The 27,288-nt window shown below is 39.7% G+C and overlaps 1 protein-coding gene across 3 annotated transcripts in view; it reads left to right on the forward strand.

Moving 5' to 3' along the window:
• Positions 1-27,288, forward strand: part of pparg (peroxisome proliferator-activated receptor gamma) — a 150,828-nt gene that overhangs the window by 12,144 nt on the left and 111,396 nt on the right. Inside the window, exon 2 of one of the 3 annotated variants that reach the window (XM_072582181.1) lies at positions 11,895-11,970. The exons of the other annotated variants lie outside the window; for them this stretch is intronic. The gene's annotated coding sequence lies outside the window, so the exon portion shown is untranslated. The remainder of the gene's footprint in view (positions 1-11,894; positions 11,971-27,288) is intronic. 3 annotated transcript variants of the gene reach the window in all.

Consider the following 27,288-nt stretch of genomic DNA (forward strand, 5'->3'; position numbering starts at 1 on the left):
TTCCCCCAGCACCCATGTTGTGTGTATAGGTGTGAGACACAGTGAAAGATACAAAGTGCACAAATCTTTATTCAATTTTCACCACCAGGAAGATAGGAAAACACCCGCATGGCCAGTGACAAGCAGTGCCCTTCACATCAAAGGGCAGTGCTGTGTGATCAAACAGTGAAGGGGAGGGTAAGGACTAAATCAAAACAAAGTTGGAGGGGGGAAATAATGCACTCCACTCCCTGCAGTGCCCACCTCTCCCTGAACAACTCCAGGGTGTTGGTGGGCACTGCGTGCTCTTTCTCCAAGGACACCCGGGCTCTAATGAAACCGCGGAAGAGGGGCAGGCAGTCAGCCCTAACGACCCCCCTCCACGGCCCGCTGCCTGGACCTGTTTATGGACTGTTTGGCCAGGCCCTGGGCACAGATCTCTTGTTTTTTTTTTACCCATGGTGTGTGTGTGCAGGTGTGAGACACAGTGAAAGACACAAAGTGCACAAATCTTTATTCAATTTCCACCACCAGGAAGAAAGGAAAAACACCCGAGTGGCCAGTGACAAGCACTGCCCTTCAAACCACAGGGCAATGCTGTGTGATCAAAACAGTGAAGGGGAGGGTAGGGACTAAATCAAAATAGAGTTGGAGGGAGAAATGATGCACTCCACTCCCTGCGGCGCCCACCTCTCCCTGAACGACTCCAGGGTGTCGGTGGACACTGCGTGCTCCTTCTCCAAGGACACCCGGGCTCTAACGTAACCCCGGAAGAGGGGCAGGCAGTTGGCCCTAACGACCCCCCTCCACGGCCCGCTGCCTGGACCTGTTTATGGACTGTTTGGCAAGGCCCTGGGCGCAGATCTCTTGTTTATATCTATTGCCCAGGACTCCCTGACTGGCCCAGGTCAACAACCACAAGCAAGGATTTCAGTCAAGATGATCTAACTGCTTCCAATGACTACCCCACCCCTGGGTTGTAGACCTGGTCTTTCTCTTGTGGCTTTTTCTGCAATGTTTTCACCCCAGGTCCGGTTCCTCTGACTCAGGCACTGACACAGACAGCAATTACCAGACCGTAGCCCATTTCGTGTCTGGACCATCTCGAGAATTTCCTCTTCCTTCTGGTGGTAACTGTTTCAATGCCACATCTATCTCAGACTCTGAGGTTTCTTTGACACTCGATGGATGAAGAGAACCCACGGTTTCAGACTGGCCTTCTGGCTGTTCTGAGGGGCCATGTATGTTTTGCTTCTGCCCCATTTGCAAGCTGGCAGCTTTCAGGTGATTCACATGTTTGTTCAGGCCTGCCTCACCTACTTGAACTTTGTTTGTTACTGGATGTGACTTCACGTCGACCTCATCTCATATCCAAGAAGGGCCATTTCTGTGATTCCGGATCAAATTTCATCCCCTGAAGTAAAGTATCTCACTCACTTGGAGGAGGCATGTGGCCAGCATTGGCGTTCCTGTTGCTGTTTCACCCCAACCATCCAGCTCTGAAAACCTGGTGCAGAGTCGTCTTCCAGTCAGCAATTCTGTTGGAGTTGTCCCTGCAGTTGCATGAGGGATGGTCCTATAATCGAATAAAAATGGGATAGTTTGGTATCAAGTGAAGCTGTAGGTTTTTTTTAAGCCTAATGCTTGAACCACACTTTCCGCAAGACCGTCGTACAGCTTCATAGTTTCTATTGTTCAATCGTGCCAAATGCTATTCGGCTTTAGTAAATACTCAAATTCCCTGCTGGTAAATGACGTCCCATTGCCTGTGACCAATGCTTCTGGGAGTAAGTATATCACAAATGATGCTTCTATCTTTTCAATCATCATCTCCAAGTTTGTCAAATGAACTCTCTGCATGTCCAGCCACTTTGAACGGGCATCCACAATGAGCAGAAACATTGAGCACATAAAGGACCAGCATAGTCAGCATGTAACCAACTCTAGGGTTTGCCCAGCCATTCGCACAAATGTGGGGTCGAGGCAGCAGTGGAAATTTTGTCCTGTTGGCACTCTGGGCACTGCCCTGCCAACATAGCTACATCAGCATGTAACAGTAGCGACCAGACATAACATCTTGCCTACACCTTCATCTTGGAAACCCCTGGATGACCTTGGTGGTGTTCACCAGTATCTGACAGCAACCTTTACTCAGTTCGATCACTCTTGCTTTCCGTAGTAATATGCCGTCCTCTACAGTCATCTAGTCTCACTGGGTCCAGCAAGGTTTCAATCATAGTTGTGATGGCCCTTCTCTATGCCCCATTGCCATCAGCTATTGTAGTTTTGCCAGGACAAGATTGAATAAGTCAAGCATCCCAAATAAAGACATGATGCCAGAAATGCTTACCCCAATTTAAATATGACTGTGGTAAGTGAATACTCTTCAGGCATGAATTGTTTTCTCCCATTGCCACTGAATTAACTGCACAGAGGCCAGTATCCTGTCACCAAGTCATCTTTTATTTACATGTGCCCAGCAAATTGGCTGTGGCCAGCCAGCTCGGAGTCAATTCCTGATTCTTAGAGATTCGGAATCTTCTGTTTATTTTTTTTTGGTCTTTTCCGGAGTGTGAGGACTGGCGTATGGGTGTGCGGATGTATGTTTGTATGGAACTGTGTGTGTGAATGTGTGAATAAGTGCAGGGGTTGCTGAATTCATCATGCCTTAAGCCCAAGGCAAATCAATCAGTGTTATCCAGATATATAATTCACATATCACAACACAAGGTAGCAAATTAAAAGAATGCGCACTGATGAAGTGAGCTTTAGCAATATAAGTTGGATGCAGTGAGATGGGGTCAGGGAGCAATTTAAATTCTGCCAACTTCGCATTTCCAGCAGAACCTTCTATGGAATGTAGAATGATGCTGAAACAGAGGCCAGTATCCTGTCACCAAATCACCCTTTATTTACGTGAGCCCAGTACACTGGCTGTGGCCAGCCAGCTCAGAGTCAATTCTTGATGTGAAGAGATTCTGGATCTCCTGTTTGCTTATTTTTCTTTTTTGTTTCTTAAGGAAATGGCAGATGAATTGAGCAACATATTGTGAATGAAATAACTGCACAGAGGCCAGGTCCCATGATCAAGTCACCTTTTATTTACTGGTGCACAGTACACCAGCTGTGGCAAACCAGATCGGACTTGGTCCTCAACTGAGGAGATTCTGATCTGATTATATTTTTGCTTTCTATTTTTCTTCACGTCCCGTCACCAAGTCACCCTTTATTTACATGTGGCCAGCCAGCTTGGGATCATTCCCTGATGTAAACAGGAGATTCAGAATCTCTTCATGTCTGTCATCTAGAGCTCCCTGATTGGCCCAGGTTAGCAATCCCAATCAAGGGTCTCATAGTCAATAAGGTCCACCTGTTTTCAATCACTACAGTGTAGTCAGTACATTTTATTTTATCAGGCAGCTTTTATTACAATATTGCAATTTTGTCCTTCCTCTTTTTTTAAAATATGAACTTTGTACATTAATATAGGTTAATGGTTAGTTAGATCTGTACTCTTCATTACTTTCTACTGCTGGGCGCTCTACGAATATTGACCTCCTCTCAACCTTTTGTCATACATTTCAAACAGCACATCAGGTTCCAAAAGAAGGATGCTTTTCCTGTTGCAGAAAATACTTATCAGTTTACAGCCCAACTAACAATATGTTGTAAGTCAACAAATTCAAATCTCTATTCTCATGACGTATACTGTATTAGTCTCAAAAAGGCTGAAATCTGAAGACTGAGATTTATTGGCTTTTATTAAAGGAAAGGAAATTGAAATCTAAACTGATGTGGTTGTAATACTTTTAAACTTAAGAAATACTAATTACCTGATGAAGGAGCAGCGTTCTGAAAGCTTGTACTTCCAAATAAACCTGTTGGACTATAACCTGTTGTTGTGATTTTTAACTAAATTCAGGGTTTTGATGTACTAGTCATATATCAAATTGCATAACATGGTATAATTACTGCAAATTATTTTTTAAAAAAGATTTCAGTTTAAATCTGCAAATGTTTTGTGAATAATATTTTCACCATAACATGAATGTTTTATTATATATCCAGTAAGTTTGCTTTTTGTTTGATTATTTTATAATGTATTGTAGAACGTTTAATATCCTGCTACGAGAGTAAAGTTTGAATTCTCTGTAGTGCCTGCAAATTGGTATTAAGCATATAGCTGACCAAACAATTATATACACTGCAGTGTATATTTTAAACTTTAAATCTGTTGTGATTTCAACTTTTGCATCAATCCAAAAAGGTGAAATTGGAAGGTAGCCTTGGACCATTTATAGCACTTCTATCAAAATTGTTTCTCAACTGAATGATGTGAAATCCACATTTAGTCTGCAAACATGGTATGGTAGGCATCTACTAGCAAGACTCAAAATTTTGCAACTCCTTTACATAAAGGTCCTACTCCATGTTAGGCTGTAGTGTTGTAAGATTCAGGAACACAACCCATGTCTGAATACATGAAAATCCCATTTGGTTCATTAATGTCCTTCAGAGAAGGAAGTATGCTATCCTCGCCTCGTTTGGTCAACAAGTGACTCCAGTCGATAGCAATGTAGGTGACTCTCAAGTGCTCTTTGAAATACAACTATAACTGGCTTGTTAGGCTATCAGTTGCTACAAAGTCCACAAAGGATAAAAGTGGACAGACCACCTAGCAACAACAAACCAAGCCCTGTCAATCTTGCAAATCTTCTCACTAACATGTGAAGACTAGTGCCAAAATAGGGAGAGCTGTCCCCAGACTAGTCAAGCAATAGCCTGACATAGTCATATGCGTGCAATCCCCAGGTACCTCTCTTATCATCCAGGACAGACACAGCAGAGGTGGTGACAAAGTGGCATGTATTTTGGCGGGGGCGGGGGCGGGGGGGGGGGGGGGGGGGTTACCCTGCGAGTTCTCAACATTGAGTCATGAATTCTCATGGCATCAAGTTTAAAAATGGGCAAGGAAACCTCCTGCTGATAACCACATACTGTCCTCCTTCAGCTGATGAATCAGTGCTCCTCCATATTGAACGACACTTAAAGGAAGCACTGAGGGTGGCAAGGGTGAAAAATGTGGTCTGGAAACAACAAGAGGGAAAGATAGCAGCAGACTCATACTCCAATGTGATCTGCAATCTCATGAGCCAGCATGTTCCCCACTCAGCCATCAAGCAAGGGGATAAGTCCTGGCTCAATGGAGAGTGAAGGAAAGCATGCCAGCACCAGATTCACCGAAAAATAAGGTAATAACTTGGTGAAGCTACTTGCATAACCAAACAGCATAAGCAACAAGTAATAGACATGACTAGTAATCCTACAATCAATGAATCAGACCTAAGCTCTGCAGTCCTGAATGGTGGTGGACAAACAGACAACTCACTGGAGGAGGAGGCACCACAAACATCCCTATCTTCAATGATAGAAGAGCCTAACACCTCAATCTGCAAGGTAAGACATTTACTACCATCTTCTGCCAGAAGTGTCAAGTGGATAATCCAGTGAAAAGAATGGAATGGAAGGAAGGGGATTGTGGGGAAGGTGCAAGCAGGGAGAGAAGAAAAATGTAGTTGGAGAGTGGGAAGTAGGTGCTATGGTGAAGAACAAACTTGGGTTTGGAATTTCTTTGATTATTACTCCTCCATAGGGATGCCCAAACCTGGAAAAGTACATTATTACTGAGTCAGAGAAAGAAATCCAATGAGGCATTGAGGTCTTCCAATAATTATGCTTCATAGAGAGAGAAGTTCCTGAAGTATGGCACTCATTTCCTTAGAATTGTGCTCATAAAGTGGAGAATAATAAAAAATTCTGGAGAGATTCAGCATTACTCGGAGCATCCATGGAGACCGAAACAGAGTTAACATTTTGCAGCTACTATGACTCCTTCGGAACCAAGAAGAGAGAGAAAATTAATGGGTTCTATGCTGTTGATAAAATAGCAAATGGAAGAGAAGGAAAAGTCTTGGTAGGTGGGATCTTAAACAGGAAGACTGAGTCCATGGTCTGAAGCTGTTGAACTCTATGTTGAATCCAGAAAGCTGTAAATTACATAAGCAGAACATGAAAAGCTGTTCCTCTAACTTTTTTGTGCTTCACTGGAACATACCAGCAGGTGCAAGACAGAAGTGCAAGCATGAGAACTTGACGATAAATTGAAATAACAAGGAACTAGAAGGTCTGGGTCTTGCTTGAATGTTGAGCAATGGTGCTGAATTTGGCTCCCTAGCATGGAGGAGACCACATTGTTAGCAGTGAATATAAAAGGCTGGATCAAAATATATACAAATGCAGACTGGTAAGGGATGAGGAAAAAGGCCAAGTGTTCTCCCCACCTGCATGTGAAGGTGCTGTGGGAATGTTCAGGTGAGCTGTTGGTCTAATAGAGGAGTGGACCAGGATATTGTGAAGGTTCCTGTCCCTTTTGGAATGTTGAAAGGGAAGAGGCAAGAGAGTCCTGTTTGTAGACAGCAGAAATGACAGAGAATCATCCTTTTGAAAAGGAAGCTGTTGGAGGAAAAAGTGAGCCCTACTGTTAGGGAAGAAGTGAGGGCAGGAAATGAGTTGGACACTGTCCTGTGCACCACATTAAAAATGGTGGGGGCAGTGCCGAAAGAGAAATCCTTGACTGAGTAAAAAGGAAGACATGTCAGAATGCCCTTGTCGAACATTGCATTTATTTGAAAAGATACAACAAAGGCAAAATTGAGAGAATGGGATGCTTTCCTTACAGGAAGCAGGGTGTGACAAAGTGTTGTCATGGTGGTTGTGTAAGTCAGTGACGTTGTAATGAATAATAATAGACATTCTATTCTCTGACAGGGAATACAAGAGGAATGTTTGGTTCAAACAGTATTTCTGGATGTCAGATGAATAGTGATTCAGATCCTTTAATTTGTCTGGTGTACTCTGTTCAGATGGTAGGGATTGGGGATGTTGGTTAAATATAGATTTAGATGTGCAGTCTGAAGCTAAAATTCCTGTTAGCCAGAGGGGAGTAAAGTTTCTGGTCCAATTTAAATATTTCTGTTCTGTGGGGATTTGGGGTGAAATGAAGTTTAAGAAGCAATCCAAGCATTTTGGCTCAGTATTGGAACTGGAGGGATGTTGTGAGTTTGTTGTTCACTCCAGGGACTGATTCTTGCTGATGTCTTGAAGGAAAGGAATCTCCTGTTCCAACCTGGTATAACGTGCATGTGATTCCAGATCCGCAATAAAGTGGTTGATTATATTACAACAAGACCACAAGCAAGGCCCCCCCAGTTATTACAGTTCTCAATAGATACCCAAGTTTTTAAGCATCTAGCTGATGTGGAATGAACTGGCTGCCCTCTTTATTCCCACCCTCTCTCAGGTGATTATAAGTTTAAGTTGAAAAGGATCCTTCACTAGTGGAGGCTTTTCTCTCAAACCAAATGAATTCATGTTTTAAAATAAACCAATTGTCACCAAGATTGCTTGAATTTGCAAATTTGAGTTTTTAGGTATTATTAACCTCAAAGAAAAGAATTAATAATACAACACACACATATATATATTAAGGATAATAAGTGAGTCCAAAAATGATGTGATGTTAAAAGATGTAGGATCAATCACACTCTGAATTGTTTGTGGAGAGTAGCAAGTAGAATATTGATTAGTTGGTCAGTTAATTCAGCCAATTCAATTTCACTCCATGTGACATCAAGGAACATTTTTGGGGCACTAGGTAGTGGAAAGGCTATGGGCCCTGACAACATTCCGGCATTAGTACTGAAAGCTTGTGCTCCAGAACTTGCTGCTCCCCAAGCCTAGCTCTTCCAGTACAATTACAACACTGGCATCTACCCAACAACGTGGAAGATTACCCAAATATAAAGTTGGACAAATCCAATCTGGCCAATTACTGCCCCATCAGTCTACACTCAAAAATCAATAAAGTGTTGGAAGTTGTCGACAACAGTATTATCCAGCAACACCTGCTCACTGACACCCAGTTTGGGATCTGCCAGGGTCACTCAGTTTCTGAACTCATGACAGTCTTGATTCAAACATGGAAAAAAAAGTTGAATTCTAGAGGTGAGGTGAGAATACTGTGGCAAATAACTCACCTTTTGACTTCCCAAAGCTTATCCAACATCTTCAAGATATGTCAGGAGTGTGATAGAAAACTCCCCACTTGCCTGGACGGATGCAGCTCCAATAAGACTCATGAAGCTTGACACCATCCAAGCCAAAGCAACCAACTCGATTAGCACCGCATCCAACTTCTCCCCACCACTGATGATTGGTAGCAGCACTGTGTAACATCTACAAGAAGCACTGTAGAAATTGGACCACAGATCTTTAGGCAGTGCCTTCAAATCCATGAACACATCCCTCTAGAAGGACGAGGGCTATAGATACATGGGAACACCACCATCTGCAAGTTCTCTCCAAGCAATTTTCCATCCTGACTTGGAAATAAAGAAGAACTTTGATTATCCGAACAACATGGGTGGGGAATATTTTGCTTTGAATAGTCGAATATTTGAATAATTGAATGCTGGATAACACAGTTTAGCCAAGCATCAGAACCTTGCAATCTTGTTTGGATAATCCGAAATTCAGATAATCAAGATTTTTCTATATATCACCATTCCTTCACTCCAGAAATATACACTGCCAATTGACACTGTCTATTTTGGGTCAAAATCCTGGCCTTCCCTTTCTAATGACATTGTGGGTCAACTTAAGCATGTAGACTGCAGCAGTTCAAGAAGGCAGCTCACCACCATCTTCTCAATGGCAACTCAATGGCAGTAAATGCTGGCCAGCAAGTGATGATTTTTGGGTTTGTTGGCTTTTGCAGATTAGTTTATTGTTTCCTTTGGTGGTTAGCTGGCAGCTCTCGGAGTGAGAAAGCACTTATTATCTTGTTTCCTCTGACTGGCTTCCTGGTTATTTGGCTTGTAACGCACAGCACAAGAGCATGCTGTTTTCTGTAATGCAGGGATGACTAGTGGGTGGTAAGTTTTGACATTTACAATGCACAGCTTGAATCTAAGCTAGTACACCTTTAACTGCTGCACCTTCTCCCACCATTTACGCGCACTCGGACCCTTCTTTCTGTTATCTCATTCTCCTACATTCTACAGATATGATATACAATTAGTCCCACACAGGATTTTATTGGACAATACTGAATTTACATCTGCAGTAATTTTTTTTTGTCCTGTGTCAGTCCTTTTTAAAAGCAAAACACATTTTCAACTTAAAAGTTGAAAATGTCCATAGCACTGTTCTATCTTAATGATAATTGTTGTTTGCAAACCATTAACTGAAATGGCCTAGAAAACAACTTGATTCAAAGCCCACATGATATAAGTGAATAAAAATATTGGGAATGTAATGATGGTATGCTAAATGAGTTAGTGTTACTTTGCTCTATGCTACCAGAGTCAGTGCCCACTCAATGAGGGCATTTGTTCAATGTTTTCTGTTTATAGACTTGTGATTTGCTTAGAGTTGGCAACTATGATTAAATATATTTCTGGAGGTTTCATCACATTATTTGTTCTGATACTCCATCTGTTAGGGGGCCAAGACATTCATTCTTACTATGCACTGCCCTTTTACATTAATTGGAAAGGGAAAAAGGTTCATTACCCAATTCAATGATGCTTAAGTCTCAGCAAAACAGCAATCCACCCACCATCTTCAATTTTCCTTCTTTCTGGTAAAGAGAAATATTCAAAGAAAATGACATCTTTTTCAAAAGAAAAGTCGCTCTGATTTTCTTTTCACCCAGGATCTCTCTCAGTAGTTTCCTGGCAATTCATCTACTGTTCCTGGAGGCTCCAGGTTCTTCCTGGATATTTGGAGACCCTGAATTTGCTCCCTTTTGACAGGGCAAAGGTGGTATTGCCTTGCAGTTTGATGTGGATCTGATGTGGGCAGACTTAGGCAAAAAAGCACAGAAATGAGCTTGATATTGTCCCAAATTCCCTTTCTGAATTAATGCAAGTGATTTTGCTGGTATTGGATTGGTGTGATTTCTGCCAATTAGGAAGTCACTTGATGGATTTACACTGTTTTAGCCCAGTTTCCTTACAATTGCTGTGTTGCGGCAGCCAGTTTCTCTAGCTCCAGAAGATCAGGACAACTACCCAATTTATTTTGGTTTTCTTTTTGGTTTGCAACACAGTTGTTCCTCTGCTGGACTTAATTCTTTTTTTTACGACGTATCATTTCTGACACCAGTTTCACAAATCTCCCAGAGAAAGATGTCCTTTCTTCAACAAAAATTCTTCAAATTAACAATTATCAAATTTAGATAATGCTTGAGTTTTGTCTGCTAGAGTCATAGGTTCAATTCTGGTCATTTCAGAAAGGAGTGCTTGATGATCATTGCTTAATATGTGTGACATTTGCTCTGCATTTACTGGAGTGGACATGCACCATCTGTTATGTATTTTTTACCTAGCCTGCCCATTCAACTTTTTGTGTATGTACAAGTTACTGGATGTGTGGGTGACAGGCAGACTGAGAACTATGGGTTTGATAAAGGTCACAACCAAGAGGCCATCGACATAATCAATTATATTTAAGGATAACTTAGATTTAGATTTTATACTTTGTTTTCACTTCTCATAATTTTGGTAGATTTGGTGAATTTTGATTAGTAGTTTTCAAGCCTATTTACTACTATTACACATTTGTTAGTAGTATTTGTCACATGTTAATTATAGATATTTTCTAATCTATCATCTATTCAGAGTTGTTATTGTACACTTCTGGAGCAGGTAGGACTTGAACTTGGGTCTCCTGGCTCAGGTAGCTATCTATCTCCCACTATGCCACAAGAAATCCTGTTGATTAATTATATCTGAACCAGTCATGTTTGTGTAATTAAATGTTTACATGTTTAATGGATTCCAAATGTGATCCACACAAACTTAAGTCATAATGACTTAATTTCAATTGCAACCAATATTTTTAATTAATGGAATGGAACACCTGTCTTCTGTTAAATTGAGTAAAGCAATCATATTTCAAAAAGAGAGTTCTCCAACAACTCAGAACATGTTGAGCAGTTCTTGTAGGAAAATGAATGGTCTGGAGTTTCTGCTGGCCAGAGAGTCATTATGCCAACATAGTTAGGGTCAGTGCATGGGAAACCTGCTGAATCCCTTGTAGCACACTTTGAAGAAATTGCCTGACAAACAGAACTTTTCTGCTGAGCAGCTCCATTATGCCTGGAACCTTCTGAAATATAACTATTGACCTGACCCCATCACTTCCTTCCCAATTTTCCACCCCCCAGCCCTCCCCCCCCCCCCCCCAACCAATTAGCTACCATTAGACCATCTCCTACTTTTCAAAACCACTTAAGTACTTTGCACACTTCCTCAACATTCTTGGATAAAACACCCTGCCTAGATCCACTCTGACAAATTGAATGGTGAAAACTTTGCTCAGTCCATGTTTTTTGCTGTTATGGTGTGTTAAATCTCTTGATTTTAGCAATTGCAAAGATGAATATTGCTTGTTTTATCACTTCCTAAATTACCACTCCCCTTAGATATTTTTGACCTCCAGATATTAACACTATTTCTTATTAGGAATTATCAATTAATTGAAACAAAATAAACTTCTAGACAGCCTACCAAAAGGCATTTGCTTTTAATACTATAATTAGCATCAGGTTGCAGAGATTTATTTCCGTATAAGTCTCTCAGGCACAGTGACTTTTTTTAAGCTGACAAAAAGATAAAATGGTTGAGCTGCTGAAGCCGACACAGTTACCTCTGTAACCACAGTTACTTAATCAGCTAAATAAGGAACAAAGAATAACTGATAGATGTTGGTAGATTAAGTAAAATGTAAGTAATTTTATAAATGTGTTGTTGAGTTTCCTTCTGTTTTTACAATTTATGTCATAAAATCAGAAGAATGCAAAGAAGATATTGCCTCATACCCATCTATGATTGCGTGATAAAACAAATACGATGTTGCAATTCAAAGGTGAATATTAAACTTTAAATATTATTTTAAAATCAGTACATAAGCTGGTTCTGTGCTGTCTTTTGTAAATATGAACAAGGTAGTTGTACTGTTTATACATTTTAAATATGTTAAGAAATTGGTATCTTGTTTTCTTTGCAGTAAAGAAAAAATATTTAAAACTGTTTCAACACAGAGGTGAAACTCTTCTGCCAATTAAATCAAACACCCAGAAAAGCTCACCTCGCCTCATAATCTGTTAAAATGAGAGACAGAGAACTCCCAACTTCCACTATTTAAAGAAAATAATATCAGTTTATTCCTTAACTCTAGAAGTGAACATTAAACAACAACTATTCACAACTCTAAATTCCCCTTTCTATGAACTGCGTATTAGCTGCTTGCAAGTCTATAACAATATCCTGTTTCAATAAAACAACACTTATTAAAATTATATCAAATTAATTTCAAAACCATACAGTGGCTGTCATCTCTGGTATCTGTCTTCTTTCAGCTGAAGATCCCCCTGGGTCGTGTCTTTGTTTTACTGTGAACATATTTCAGATGAAAAAGATACCTTTTTGATACTGTTTTTGGATGGCAGTTGCTCTGTCTGACTTTCAAAATATCTTTTTTTAATGCCGCTAACATTGGATCATCTCATTGGCAAAAACAATAAATTCAAATTCAATTCGATTTTACGATCCTGGGGCATAACTTATACTGGTTAAAATCGAATTGTTGTCAAAACAGAAACCAGCACTGGTATCTATTTCACAACCAAATTTTCCATAGTCTCAGAGGTATTGGAAAATTGAAATTGCTAGCTAGTCATATGACAGGTGATTGTAAGCTCCCAGTGCAAAACAGCATTCACTCTCTTAGACGTACAGTATATGCCTTCAATTTCATAACTACACATTCAGTGAAAGTTCATTGAATTAGTTAGAAGTTGAACAATTTTTCTGATTAAAGGTCATCATATAAATTGTTAGCTGTTCTTACTTAGCATCAATCTTTGAGAAAGCTGATGTGCGTTTACAATTATAAATTCACCATTTAGTTCAGGCTAATTAAGGTTTTAGCTTAATACTGTCATTGTAACTAAATAGGTGCCCTAAAAATGATTTCTCAGTGCTACTTGCTGTGCAATGCTGTTCATAATGACCAAGTAACAGTAAGTTGGTCAACATCCAGAAGAAATTTGCACAAACGTTCCACTTTTGGAATTTGTAGCTCTAATAAGTTGAAGTATAAGGTCAGAAATCACATGACACTAGGTATAGTCCAACAGGTTTATTTGAAATCACAAGCTTTTGGAGTGCTGCTCCTTTGTCAGGTGAAGTGGGCGGCACGGTGGCACAGTGGTTAGCACTGCTGCCACACAGCGCCAGAGACCCAGGTTCAATTCCCGCCCCGTGTCTGCGTGGGTTTCCTCCGGTTTCCTCCCACAGTCCAAAGATGTGCAGGTCAGGTGAGTTGGCCATACTAAATTGCCTGTAGTGTTAGGTAAGGGGTAAGTGTAAATGTAGGGGTAGGGGTATGGGTGGGTTGCGCTTCGGCGGGTCGGTGTGGACTTGTTGGGCCGAAGGGCCTGTTTCCACACTGTAATGTAATCAAAAAAAAAGTCACCTGACGACGAAGCAGTGCTCCAAAAGCTTGTGATTTCAAATAAACCTGTTCAATCATAACCTAGCGTAGTGTGATTTCTGACCTTGTCCATCCAGTCCTAGTATAGTTATTAAGTAGACTTTCATGGCTCTGCATTTTCTTTTACAACTAACAATTGTTCTTTACTTGCCTTTCCGTACTTGTACCTTCAGAGTTCTTTAGAATGTAAATGTTTGCCTGTGAAGAAACTACCTGCTTTGGCATAGAAGAGACAGGTAAAGCTCTCCCCCATTGATGCATGTTGCAACACCATTGTAAAATACCATAACAAATTCCAAAGTGTTCAGATTCAATATTTATGCCAAATACAAAAGGAACCTAGTAGATGACCACACATATTATCCTGAGGTGCTAATTATTATATTGGCAGCAAAAAAAGGTCCATCCATTCTAACCCCATTTCCCTGCACTTGGCACATATCCTTCTAAACCTTTCCTATTCACGTTGTCCAAATGCCTTTTAAATGTTGTTAATCTACCCACCTCAACCACTTCCGCTAGCAGCTCATTCCACGTGTGTACCATCCTCTGTATAAAAAGAAAAGAGTTGCCCCTTAGATTCCCTTTTATTTTTTCCACTCTGACCTTATCCTGATGCCCTCTAGTCCTCGATTCCCCAACCCTGGGAAAAAGAAAAGAGTCCTAGCCTATCCAACCTCTCCCTATAACTCAGACCTTTGAGCCCTGGCAACATTCTTATAAATTTCTTGTGCACTCTTTCCATTTTAATAATATTCTTCCTTTATCAAGGTGACCAAAACTGAACATGCAAAGTGCTTTCAAGATGCATTCAATCTTTCAAAAGGCATAGCTTAAATAATTCCTGCTGAAGGCATCTATTTAGGTTGATTAGAATAAATTTTTTAATGTACAGATAAGTGGATTTTGGTTGTGCCACTCTGTAAAATTGCAATTGGCTCAATTTTTTTTTAGGAAAGAAGGATGTATGCAAATTATCATTTGCCCACCTGGAATAACATTATTTTAATACACTTTTATAAGGTTTTTTTAAGTTTTTTTTCTATTTCAAAACTTTTTTTTAGAACAAAATAATTACATGCATTTTGAGAGTGATCATGTAAACTGAAATTGAGCAAAAATGCCTGCTAGCCATTGTAATTGCATAAGGCCCTGGTCCATTATTCAGTAACTCGCTATGGAACAATCTTCCAACTAGCAGTCACTTACTCCAAATACATACGAATAAGAAAACCTAGCAAAAGTAAATCTCTTAGACTTGACAATAAATAATTAAGGAATCAGACTTCAAGGCCACTTACTTCAACCACTCATGATGCTGTGAGGAAATGAGAAAGTTTTAAAGGAAGTTATCATTTAATGCAGAAGCAACTTTGGTCCCAAAATAGGATCTTAGCAAATTACTGAGACATCAAGTCTCAGAATATTTGTAATGTTACTGACCAGAATATTTTTGCTGAGTAGTGGCTTATGGCATCAGTTTGTGTTAAGTTGCTGTAATCCTGTAGGAATACAACTTCCTTAACTTCTCTTCTGCTTTATAAAGCTAGTCCCCTGTCCATTCCTCTAGATTTGACTGTTCCAACATGTTTCTGGCTGGCCTCCCAAGTGCACGGTCCCAAAACGTAGTTGTTTAAAATCCTGCCCATGTCCTTACTTACACAAAGTTTCATTCACCCATCATCTACACGCTAACTGACCCACATTGGCTCCTAGTCAAACAATGCTTGAATTTTAAAATGCTTTTCCTTGTTTTCGGGTCCCTTTCTGGCCTATATCTGTAATATCCTCCTGTCCTCCAGCTTTTTGAGAACTCTGTGAAAATCTACTTCTTGCTTCTTGAGCATTCCCAATTTTAACTGTTCCATTGTGCTTTCAGTTTCCTGGGTCATGGGTTTGAAATTTTTTTCTTCTTTAGACTGCTCCCTAAAAAGTGTTTTGAACTAATCTTATGTTGTCTGCGCTAACATTGCCTGATTATTGTCACATTTTATTTTATAATGCTTTTGCAAAGCACTTTAAAATGTTTTAGTACATTAAATGGACTATTTAAGTACATGTTATTGGTCTATCATGTTTCACAAATATGGATGTTTTGTCTTCTGAGCTGAATCTTACCAAAATCAGCTCTGTCATTTTTGCTGAGTTTCCTGGATGATTCCTTTCCATGAACCCTAACCAGTTTTCTCATGCCATCTTCCCCAAACTCCCCTCATTCCGAATGCATCACACTGTATGGCATTCCCTCATTGTATGTTTTCCATCTTGCCATAGTTGGAAGTCTTGGCCATCGCTGGGATAGCCTAAGATTCCTGGCGTGATGTCACTTTTAAAGCCCAGTCAGCACTGCTTGCATCACTCATTTTATATGCTCCAGACATGTCAAACAAAGGGTAAGTGGTAGCTCACTTTGTTGATGGGCATCTGGAGGCCCTGCTAGATGAGGGGGTGCTGCAGCTGCTGTTCATAGAGCATGACCTGAGATATTTGGTGACAGATGGAAGTGCAGAGAAGCAAACGATGAGCAGGAGTTGCCAGATAACCACTCAGGCTTCTGAGTCGGAAATTTCACTGTCTAGTTTCTTGTAGTGGGAGATTGGAAAACTGCACGTCAATGAGACAAGTTTGTGAAATAACAAGATTTTTGTACATGCTAATGGCCTCACCACTCACCGACTAGGATCTTAACTCACCATTCAACATTTGTTTGTAAAATGGGACTTTATTGCTTTCAGCTTGAAGAAACTCCTTGCTGGCCATCTCTCTCAATTTTCCCAACTTTCTCACCAATGCCGTATCACTCAGTGCCAAAGATGACTCTGCACTAAGTTTTTAAACAGTTAAGTGCTTCAAGTATTATCTTTTTCGATCATATGATTTATAAGGATGTCAGTGACCATTTGAAGCATCTTTGAAGTGTTCTTTTGAATTTTGTTCAATTCCTGAGTATTGACCTGAAGCAATTTTTGATTGTCTGTGTGGATATTATGGTCTGGATCTATACTGGAGATGAAATTAAGGCAGTGCCTGACATCTGGAATGGTTCTGAAATGAGCCTTGTTGTCACTATTATCATTGTTAAGCATAATGAACTCCCTGAGAATTTTGGAAATTTCTCCTGGTTGACCTGTGACTGTATCAAATGACAGAGACAGATCTTTTTATTTTGAATGGTAATGCCCACTTTCGAGAGCTGTGCAAGTCAATTTGGGAATTTTCTTGACTCTATATCATTATATGTCTACTTACCTGGAGTAAGGCTGTCACTTCTGTTTGAAAACAAAACATTAACAGTTTCATCCTCAGATCATTGCTTATGCTGAAAGGCATTGTCTGGTCTGGTTATATTTTGTTCTTGAAAATACTAATTGGGCACTAGCGGGATTCTCCTAATTATGTTGATTTGTTTTTACATCAATTGGATCATATTTGTATCATCAACCATTAATTGTACAAATAGTTACATTGGTGCAGGATTAAAGGTTTTAGTATCCTGCTCATGATTTTAAGAAAGGGTTGGCTAAATATTGCTGTCATGGAATAAGCTAACATACTGTTTCCAGCATTATTACGGAGTTCCTGCCAGTTCAGTCTTTGAAAGTTCCACAATCTGGCTGCATGTTGTGTTTGACAGAAGTTAAATTGAAATGCCAAACCAATGTTAATAGGAAGTTCTTTTTTTGGTAATGCACACCTATTATTGGAAATGAACATAATTTAAATGGAATATCAGGCCAATAAAAGCTTAAATTATTTCAAAAAGTAATGCTTTGTTTAATCATTCTAATGTCTAAGTTCAGTGTGCTTTTTTTTTGGTTTTCAAAAGTTTAGCTCTGACTTCCACTTGCCCAATTATCACTTTTTTCCTCCTTCAGCTCCCTGTTGCCTCCATCCCAACCCTCCATTACAAAAAATTAACTCAAAACATGTTTCATTCCATATCCTATTGTCAAAATGAGCAAATAATTTCGATCTTTGAAATTAAAATATAAACGCTCTATCACTACATTTTTTTGTTTTGAAATAAATGCTTTATATAATAATGCTCCATTAATACTCGCAATTAACCAACAGAAGCTACTATATTTCTAGCTGAACCTTTGTTCACTGTTTCAGCAATCATTGGACTTTTACTGTAGATAATTAACTTATCCACTGGCCAAGTATAATTATGAGCAAAAATCTGTGTGCAGCAGTTGAGTTCTAGAAAACATTCCTGCTCTGTTATTTTTCATAACCTTCAAAAATCACTGGTCATTAAAACTTTTGCCTTGACTGAGCATTTTGTTTTCTTATATTAAATTGTAAGATAATGAAAGTAAGCTTTGGGAGCAAAGAGCAAAATTATTCTGGAATTCTTTCAAATGTGTTTTGTAGGTTGCCAACATCATAACAATGTTAAACTAAAATTAGTCCTCTTTTCTCTTTGCTGTACTTTACCAACTTCCAGCTTCTTGCCTACTCCCTAAAGAAAGGAAGTTCCTAAGTTCTCAGTGTAGACTGGGAAATGTCCACACTTGTCAAGAAATTAAAGATTTTGAATCTAAGTGCAACTAATAAATACCGAATTGATATTTTACAAATATTTGGTTTGCATGTACACAAATGTACTTCTCAAAGTTGTTGCATTAAATGAAAAGCAGAAGACCTACAAATAATACAGGTTTGTGCAGGCAAGTTAAAAAGTTAATATTCTTTATTTACTGCAGAACTCAGACTGAAAATTGGAGAACTCTATCATGATACTCACATACAGCTTTGATAACTCCAGTGCCTTTCTGCTTTGGGAATTGGATCTTTGCCAATAAATAGTAATATACACACATTCCCAACTAGATTCAGTAAGGAATTTTAGTATTCTTATAAAATCCCAATATAATTTGTTTATATAGGCTGAATTCTGTGCCATTATTCCAACAATAAATATTGTGCTCCAGAAAGTAAGTTCTTAAAAAGAACAGTATGTTTTGTTTCTTTATGCATTTTTATCAGGTGAAAATGGACCAGATGTGATCTTTACCATTTTGCACTAATTTGGCAAATAAATCCTTCAAATTAAATTAAACTTTGATAGTGTGATTTGCTGTTTAATAGAAATATATTAAAATGATATGAAAAATTGTGCAAGTATCCAAACAAAATTACTTTTTTGATAGCTTCCCATTGTTCTTTCATAGACTTAACTTCAAGTAGATATTTCCAGTCTAATTTGGTCAGATCCTGCCTTGTCTTAACAAAATATATCTTTTCCCAACACAAAACTCAATTTTAGATGTAGAGTTATTAACCCATTGTTAATTCCTCAGAATAGGTCATTAAGACCTACATTACATTGTGTACAGCCATTGAGATGTTTTGAGAAGTGCTTGAGGTGTATAAAAAGAAGAGGCCTGTATTTATATTGCCTTTCACAGCCTTCAGAAGTCCAAAAGCCAATAGAATATTTTTGAGTTATATTCCATACTATAATGTGTGAAAATCATTTTTTTCTTTTTGGTTTGTGTGTAATAGCCTCAATAGTATTCTTTCTTGAAGATTACGTAATTTTCCAAACTTCCTTTTATGATCTGCAAGTTGTTTTCACAAGCAAGTCAGTAGCCAAAAAGTTCCATTTAAGTCAAGTGATAGGACATGTGGCTCTTAGTCAGAAGGCTAAAAGTTCAAATTTCACAATTGACTGTCAATCACATCCATCTATTTCATTTTTGTGGATTTTTGTTTGGTTAATTGGTGTTGAAAACAAATCTGGTCAGCCTGCCTTCAGTTGCTCCCCCATTTGGCTGGTCATAAAACAGTACTATTATTAATTATGAAAAATGCACAGAAACACATTTGTGAGCTCTTCAGTGGCATTTGACAAAGACGGACAAAATACTCAGTAATTGTTCACATGGTTCATTGATGATTAACTTTTTTTTAAGTGAGAGACATATTGAATTTTCTGTTGGTGGTTTAAACCATGGCTAAGCTGTTAGTGTTTCTCAAATGGTTCAGTCATGCAGCTATCATCTATTTTTTTACAAAGAATAAGCTTTAATGCTTTGATTAGATTGCTGTGAACTTTTAAATATATAATTATTGCAATAATGTGACAAGATAAAATTGTTGAAAGCATTTTATAGATTTCCGAATTGATTTTACCTTTCAAACTCTTTGTATGAAGTTGGTTTGAGTTACACCAAATTAAATAAAGGTCAGAGGCTTTCCAGTCAAAGTTGTAAAATGTTATTCTGTAAATGTAAGAATCTGGTTGAGACAAGTACATAGACACCTCAGGGCTGTCCTTTTTTTAAAAAAATAGCATTCAAATAGTCTGCTCAGACAAATGCACTGGTATTCAAAGTTCACATTTAATGTTACTGAAGAGCTGATGGGACAGTCAACTCTCTTAACATAACATAAAGAGTAGATTAAATTCCTAACCAAAATCTTCTACTTCTGATATGTGTGTGTCATAACACGCACACATGCACACACACAGTTATGGAACAAACAGAAAGCCACCACCAATCTGGAGAATCTCTCACAGCTCTATGGTATTTTTCCAGATGACTTTTGGTATTTGCTGCCTTTACAACTACGTTTATATATACTCTATAAATGTTCAGGTGACAGTGATAATCAGAGCTACAGGCAAATAATGTGTGTGAACTAGTTCTCAACTAGTGGCGTAGCTCTTAGATGGTTGCCAGACATGCTGCTTCTCAGTTAAGTGCAGATAAGATGATTTGTCCCATAGTTATTGATGGTTTAAGACCTTCCGTGCTCTCCATTCCTCCTCCCAGCAGCCTGCAGTTCTCTGCTATTTGCCATTCATTCTCCATCCAAATGGTAAACCAAGCAGAACACCCACTTATTTTTTTTCAGTAATCTGTTGCAGGGATTGCCTTCCATACAGGATATTTTAACTTTGGCAACTGACATTCAATAAAGTATTAAAAGACTATTAGCAGTCTGTAAAGATTAACCAGGGTTTTACCTGAATGCAGCTGATGTTCTGTTCAATAATTGGAATAGAGCCCTTTTCTGACTCTGCCAAAGATTAAGTGGCATGTCTAAGAAATAATGTTCTAGGAACTCAGCTGTTAAGACTCCAGTAAAGGATATAGGAAGTGCATACTCATAATGCGACAAGAAGACTGCTGATCACTACACTGGTGAATATATAGGCATGCCAGTATATGAAGCAAGCTTTGATCCTTTGTCAGGACACTCACTGGAAGATTTATAAGGTATAATGTCCCTGAAGCAGCCAGCAATTGCTCAATTCAGTCCGGCTGTTGATCTGGTTTTCCTAAGAAGTAATCTAAAAGATGGATATTTGAACATTAGTATGGACAGAGATGTACACTACAGGTAGGAAGGGAGGAATGTCATCCATTTGCACGGGAGCAGGATGCCTCGAGAACTACCTTCAGTACATTGTGCAGACAGCTGTATTCACAGTGTGGTGCCAAGACCTGGCAGCAGTGTAATGGAAATTCTAGTGACATCATATGGGTGTTCAGCGTCCATCAACATGACAGCTCCTGCCCACCTCACTGCCAGTTGCTCATGCTGGTCAATGCACCACACACCTATCACTCATCCACAGTACATATTAACACTAATGGCTCAAATCTAACATCACCTCAAATGCATGTACGTTCACTGAAAATACCCTCACCCTCTCCTTTTGCTTCCTCCAAGTGTCTGCAGCAATTTGGCTAAGGCAGGCACACTGACCAAAAAAAATATGCTGTGCAATCATTTGCATTCTATGCCACCTCTTCTATGACCAGTCTCCCCTCATAAGAGAAGCAAAGGGTTACTACCACAATTCCATCCATTTGGTTGCTGCCTAATGCCCTGCTCACTAGTCTCCTCGTCAGCATCCCAAGAGTTAGTGATTTAAAAGCTGAAGATGATGAGACCACGGACCATCTGTTCCCCTTCCCTTCTGGTGTTTATCGTTTCAGATATCCAAGGGTTCCTGTTTACCAACAGCAGAACACCCACAAGGAGCAGTGAAAACAACTTCACACCAATTATGAGGAAGCATCATAACTTGATGTGATGCACTGAGCTACCAGTATAGATACTGGCACTGCATGAAGTTTGGATCTGCACATGATACATCTCTGGACCCAAATGAGCTGGAGCTAAGTCTGATGAAAAAGAGAGATTTTGTGCAATCTCACCTGAACCAAGATTGTGCATGGGTCTGACTGCAAGACACTCAAAGGTATTTGGGGCTACATGAAAGAGCATTTCTGAGCGCACGTGCTGAGTTGTTTGGTGCATTTGCAGCCACAGAGAATCCTCAACCAATGAATTATGCAGAACTGTGAGAAAGGTGACCAACTACATCTGTGACTGTCAATGTTCACTTCCTTCATTACTGATGCACAATGACCGCACTACACTGCAATACTGCACTACAATAACTATCTTCCCACAACCTCTACCATTTAGAAGAACAAGGGCAGAAGATGGATAGGAATACCACCATCTGCAACATCCCCTCTAAAACACAGACTACCCTGACATGGAACTATATCAATGTTCCTTCACTGTCATTGGATCAAATCCCAGAACTCCCACAGTGGGTGCATCTACACCCAAACAACTAGAGCAGTTCAAGAAGACCGCTCAGCACAAACTTCTTAAATGCAATTAAAGATAGTTAATAACTGCTGGCCAAGCCAACAATGCCCATATCATGTGCATTTTTAAAAAATGTCTGATCTGTCAATTCTGCTGATCTCAGTTGCCAAAAGAAGCTTGCAAGCTCTCTTGGCAGTCCATGAATCTGACATCCAGCACAAGACTAGGGTCATTGCAATGTCTCTTCATAGAAAAGGAGTGGTTCTCTGATGCATGAAACTACATTTCTCTCAGGATTGACAGCATTGTGAGCTCATGACAGCCATTTCACCAGTACCCTTGCTGTGACCTTTCAGCTAATTAATTTGGGCCTGCCCATTTTAATGCGGAACATTCTGAAGCCAGACCCTCAATGCCAGAGGTGACCACCTACAGTCTTCAGAGTAAGCAGCATTCAACCATTCATGTTCAAGCTGCTGAAGTAGAATCACATAGCAGAACTAGGATAAGCAAAGGCAGCTGCAGGATGTGCCAAAGAATTGTCAAATGTTTATTCATTTCTTTTTGTATAGACAATAGACAATAGGTGCAGGAGTAGGCCATTCTGTCCTTCGAGCCTACACCACCATTCCATATGATCATGGCTGATCATCCTTAATCAGTATCCTGTTCCTGCCTTATCTCCATAACCCTTGATTCCACTATCCTTGAGAGCTCTATCCAACTCTTTCTTAAATGAATCCAGAGACTGGGCCTCCACTGCCCTCTGGGGCAGAGCATTCCACACAGCCACCACTCTCTGGGTGAAGATGTTTCTCCTCATCTCTGTCCTAAATGGTCTAAATGGTCTAGATAGCGCTGCTAGATAAAGATGCTGTAGAAAGATTTTTATTGGTTGCTGTGACCAAGAGGACTATTGTGGGTGTCGCTTATGGATGGAATGGTTTTTTTGTGATGTGCCTGGGTTGGTATGGGGATGTTGAAATAGGAGCCTGATAATCTCTCTCAGGTTATCTATCTTAACATGGCCCATGATGCATTGTCTGTTCTTCCTGCTTCTCTTTCACCCAAGCTGCAGAGCCCAACCCAAGACCTACACATACTGCAGTACCTGCCACTGAGCTATTAAGGCGGCAGGCACATTTGAGACCGGTGATCAATGTGGCAATGTTTTGAGTGGCTACTTTGTCAACCATAGAGCTTAGTGAAATTTGTTGACTCACCACTTAAGTAGCATTGGTGCAGAGTCATTTTCCAGCAAAATGCTGACCTTTGGTTGATTTGTTCTTCGGATCTGCGAGTCTAGATATGGAATCGTGTGTGATGCCAAGATATCGTTTCCTTTTGGAGCGCACCGAAATACCTGCCTACCACAGAGCAGAGAGATTTGGGATCATGGAATCCAATCTATTGGTGCTATGGATCTGAACACCATAAATATTTAAGAATTAGACTTAAGTAGACATTATATAATGCTGACCTTTTTAAACATTTTACAGTAAACAGTGGTATTGATTCACATTACGCTTTGAAAGAATCAGCAATAACTGACTAAGTTGCAGTCCAAACCAGTTCTATTTCTTCCGCCCCCATGCTTGCCATCGTGGAATAAAAGAAAAGAACACCCAATGACCTATGGTTGATACATTCATCCTTCTTTGGGAACCCATTTGTGTCCTTATGAATGCACACTGCAGAAAAATATGTTACTAATTTGAGCTGATTCAAGTTCCTTATTACGTAAGCTACATAAGGCAAAACCTTGCAATAGAAAGGCAGCTGATAGTGACCACATCATTCTTTGCTGCTGAGTCATTGTGGTGTGACATTAGTTTCACCTATCTTTACTTATTTTGAAGATTAATATAACCTCTCTCAAGACCATTATTTTAGATAATGCATGAAATTACTAATTCGCTTTAAAGCGGATGAATAAATGATCCAATATCTTGTGCAAAGAAATTCAGTGTGTGTATTAATACAGGTTAATGAAACATGTTACTAGAATGTGAGACAGTTCATTTTAACAAATAGATACAGTTTTTTAATTTTATGTAAATTCATATTCCCTGCCATGAACTGTAGATAAGGAGGGGAGTGTGCCCCTAGGTGTTCTTGTGCACCAGTCGCTGAAGGTAGGCATGTGGGTAAAGCAGGCAGTAAAGAAAGCAAATGCAATGTTGGCTTTCATTGCAAGAGGTTTCGAGTATAAGAGTGGAGCTATGTTGTTACAGTTACACAGGGCCTTGGTGGGGCCACACCTGCAATATTGTGTGCAGTTTTGGTGTCCTTTTCTGAGGAAGGGTACTCTTGCTCTTGAAAAATATGGTGCTGGAAAAACACAGCAGGCCAGGCAGCATCCGAGGAGCAGGAGAATTGACGTTTCGGCCATAAGCCCTTCTTCAGGAATGCTATTCCTAAAGAAGGGCTGATGCCCGAAACCTCGATTCTCCTCCTCCTCGGACACTGCCTGGCCTGCTGTGTTTTTCCAGCATATTTTTCAACTCTGGTACTCCAGCGTCTGCAGTCCTCACTTTCTCCTACTCTTGCTCTTGAGGGAGTTCAGCAAAGGTTTACCAGGCTGATTCTGGGGATGGCAGGATTGTCATATGAGGAGAGATTGACCAGGTTAGGATTGTTTTTGCTGGAATTCAGGTGAGTGAGGGGGAAATGTCATAGAGACTTAAAATTCTAACAGGACAAGACTGGGTAGTGGCAGAGAGGAGATGGTGGGTGCGTCCAGAACCAAGGGTCACAGTCTGAGGATTCTGAGGGGACTGTTTAGGCCGGAGATGAGGAGACATTTCTTCACCCAAAGAGTGGTAATCCTGTTGAATTAATTACTACAGGAAATAGTTGATGACAAAACATTGAATGTCTTCAAGAGGTGCCTTGAGGAGAATGGATTAAAGTTTATGGGAAGAAAGTAGGATTAGGCTATTGAGTTGGATGATCAGCCATGATTGTAATGATTGGTGGAGCAGGTATATGACCACTTCCTGCTCTTATCTTTTATGTTTTCATAAACATAACAATTAGTGTTTACAAAAAGCTAAGTAAAGTAATTTACAGAATATTTGAATGGCAACCAGCTGTTTTTATTGAATAACTTTACTAAATAGTTGTCAGATACATTAACTTCCAGTTTTTACTGGTAAAGCACTCCAGCACTAACTATTGTATTGTGAACATATGCTAGGTCAACATCAAAGGCCTGCACATTTTTCTGATGTCTATTTGCGGTTTTGTTTCTGCTAAGCTGGTAAATTGACCCCTCTTTTTCAGCCACAACATGTTACACTGTACTTGCAATTGTAGTCTACTATATTTGTTTATTCCACAATAAATGATTGCACCGGATGGCACTGATATTTCAAAATGACAGCCTTCATTTCCACACTGGAGGTTAACTTTTATACTATGCACATAAATTAACCCACATTGTTGGAAGGATTCTTTGAGGCTTCAAACATTGACTTATGCACTTACATCAGTGGATAACTTCACAAATCAGTTTTGTTTGCATCCCGGTAATCCTATTGTGAATGTGCAATACTTGGATCACACAAAATTCTACTCGTGGGATAGTAAATTCCTTAAAATGGTGCCCATGATAAATCCAAATTTTGTACCCTTAAATCTGGATTAGCCAAACTTGTCATGACAAGCAACATGAATTCGACTGGGACAACACTACCATTATAGGGCAAGCCAAACAGAGAACAGCCAGGGAATTCCTAGAGGCATGGCACTCATCCACAGACTCTATCAACAAACATATCGACCTGGACCCAATATACCGGCCACTACAGTGGACAGCTGGAACTGACAACTGGAAGTGGCAGAGACAGGCCACTATAAATGCCGGAGGAAACATCACAGAAGCGCTTCACAGGAGGCTCCCAAGCACTGAGGATGTCACCCAGACAGGGGACGAAACGTTTGCAAGACAAATTCCCAGCTCGGCGAACAGAACCACAACAACGAGCACCCGAGCTACAAATCTTCTCCCAAACTTTGAATTCTGCCATCAAGTTTGTTCACCATTATGAAACACAAGGCAAACTTCTTGGAGCAGTTTGACAAATAGGTATTCTCTCCATCAACATAGAGGATGACAACTTTGCATATTCTTGATGTGGAGAAGCTGGTGTTGGACTGGAGTGGACAAAGTAAAAAAAAATCATACAAAACAAAGCTATAGTCCAACATGTTTACTTGGAAGCACTAGCTTTTGGAGCACTGCACCTTCATCAGCTACCTGATCAAGCAAGTGTGATTTTTAACTTTGCATGTCCTGACATCAAAAATCTTCTGCTAAATTAGATCAAGCCAACCTGGCTAGATGGTAGATCCATCTCTCCTCCAATTCTGCAGGAAAGGAGGGTCATCTTGGCAAAGAGCAGGGCCACCTAGAGTTCACCTGTAGCAACAGATAGCTGGGCAAATTCAAGACCAGGTACAGCACCATCTTCCACATACCAGTGGTAAGGTGCTGCAGTTACAGCAGTATTAACAGGTGATTGTTGGGAAAACCATTTTGGAAACATTTTATTGAGCATGCACCAAGCAATATCTTCATTGTGAATGATGTGGCACTGTTTTACCACTTTTTGCCAGATAGCTCTTTACATACTCTACATTTAGTCATCAATTCTGAACAGTAAATCAAGGAATGTGACCCATGGCTTTCAAAAACATGAATGCCACCAAAAAGCTGTCTCTCTTTATAGTAAGAAAGTCCAAAAAGCCAGGTCATTAGCCATGCATTTCAAGGTAAATAAAATCACCTGAATGACCTGCAGTATTTTTGAGGCATAATGTATCAATGAAAGAAAAGGAAGATTTCCATCATTACATTCACTCTTGAACATGTCAACATTGCTGGCTTGCAAAACATTAAACTGTTGTTCTTGCCTCCCAACACCAATGCCAACTGCACCCACTTGATTGGAGTGATTAAGTACCTGTAAATCCACCAACAATAGCAGCTCATCTCGCAGGCACTCAAGGCCACTGGAATCAAGCAGAACTTCAATCATGCTGTACTACAGATTTTTTGTGATGAAAAGTCTATGGAAGATGGTGACTGAAGTTACAGCT

This window comes from Chiloscyllium punctatum, chromosome 12 (assembly GCF_047496795.1).
Source record: "Chiloscyllium punctatum isolate Juve2018m chromosome 12, sChiPun1.3, whole genome shotgun sequence".
Lineage (NCBI taxonomy): Eukaryota > Metazoa > Chordata > Chondrichthyes > Orectolobiformes > Hemiscylliidae > Chiloscyllium > Chiloscyllium punctatum.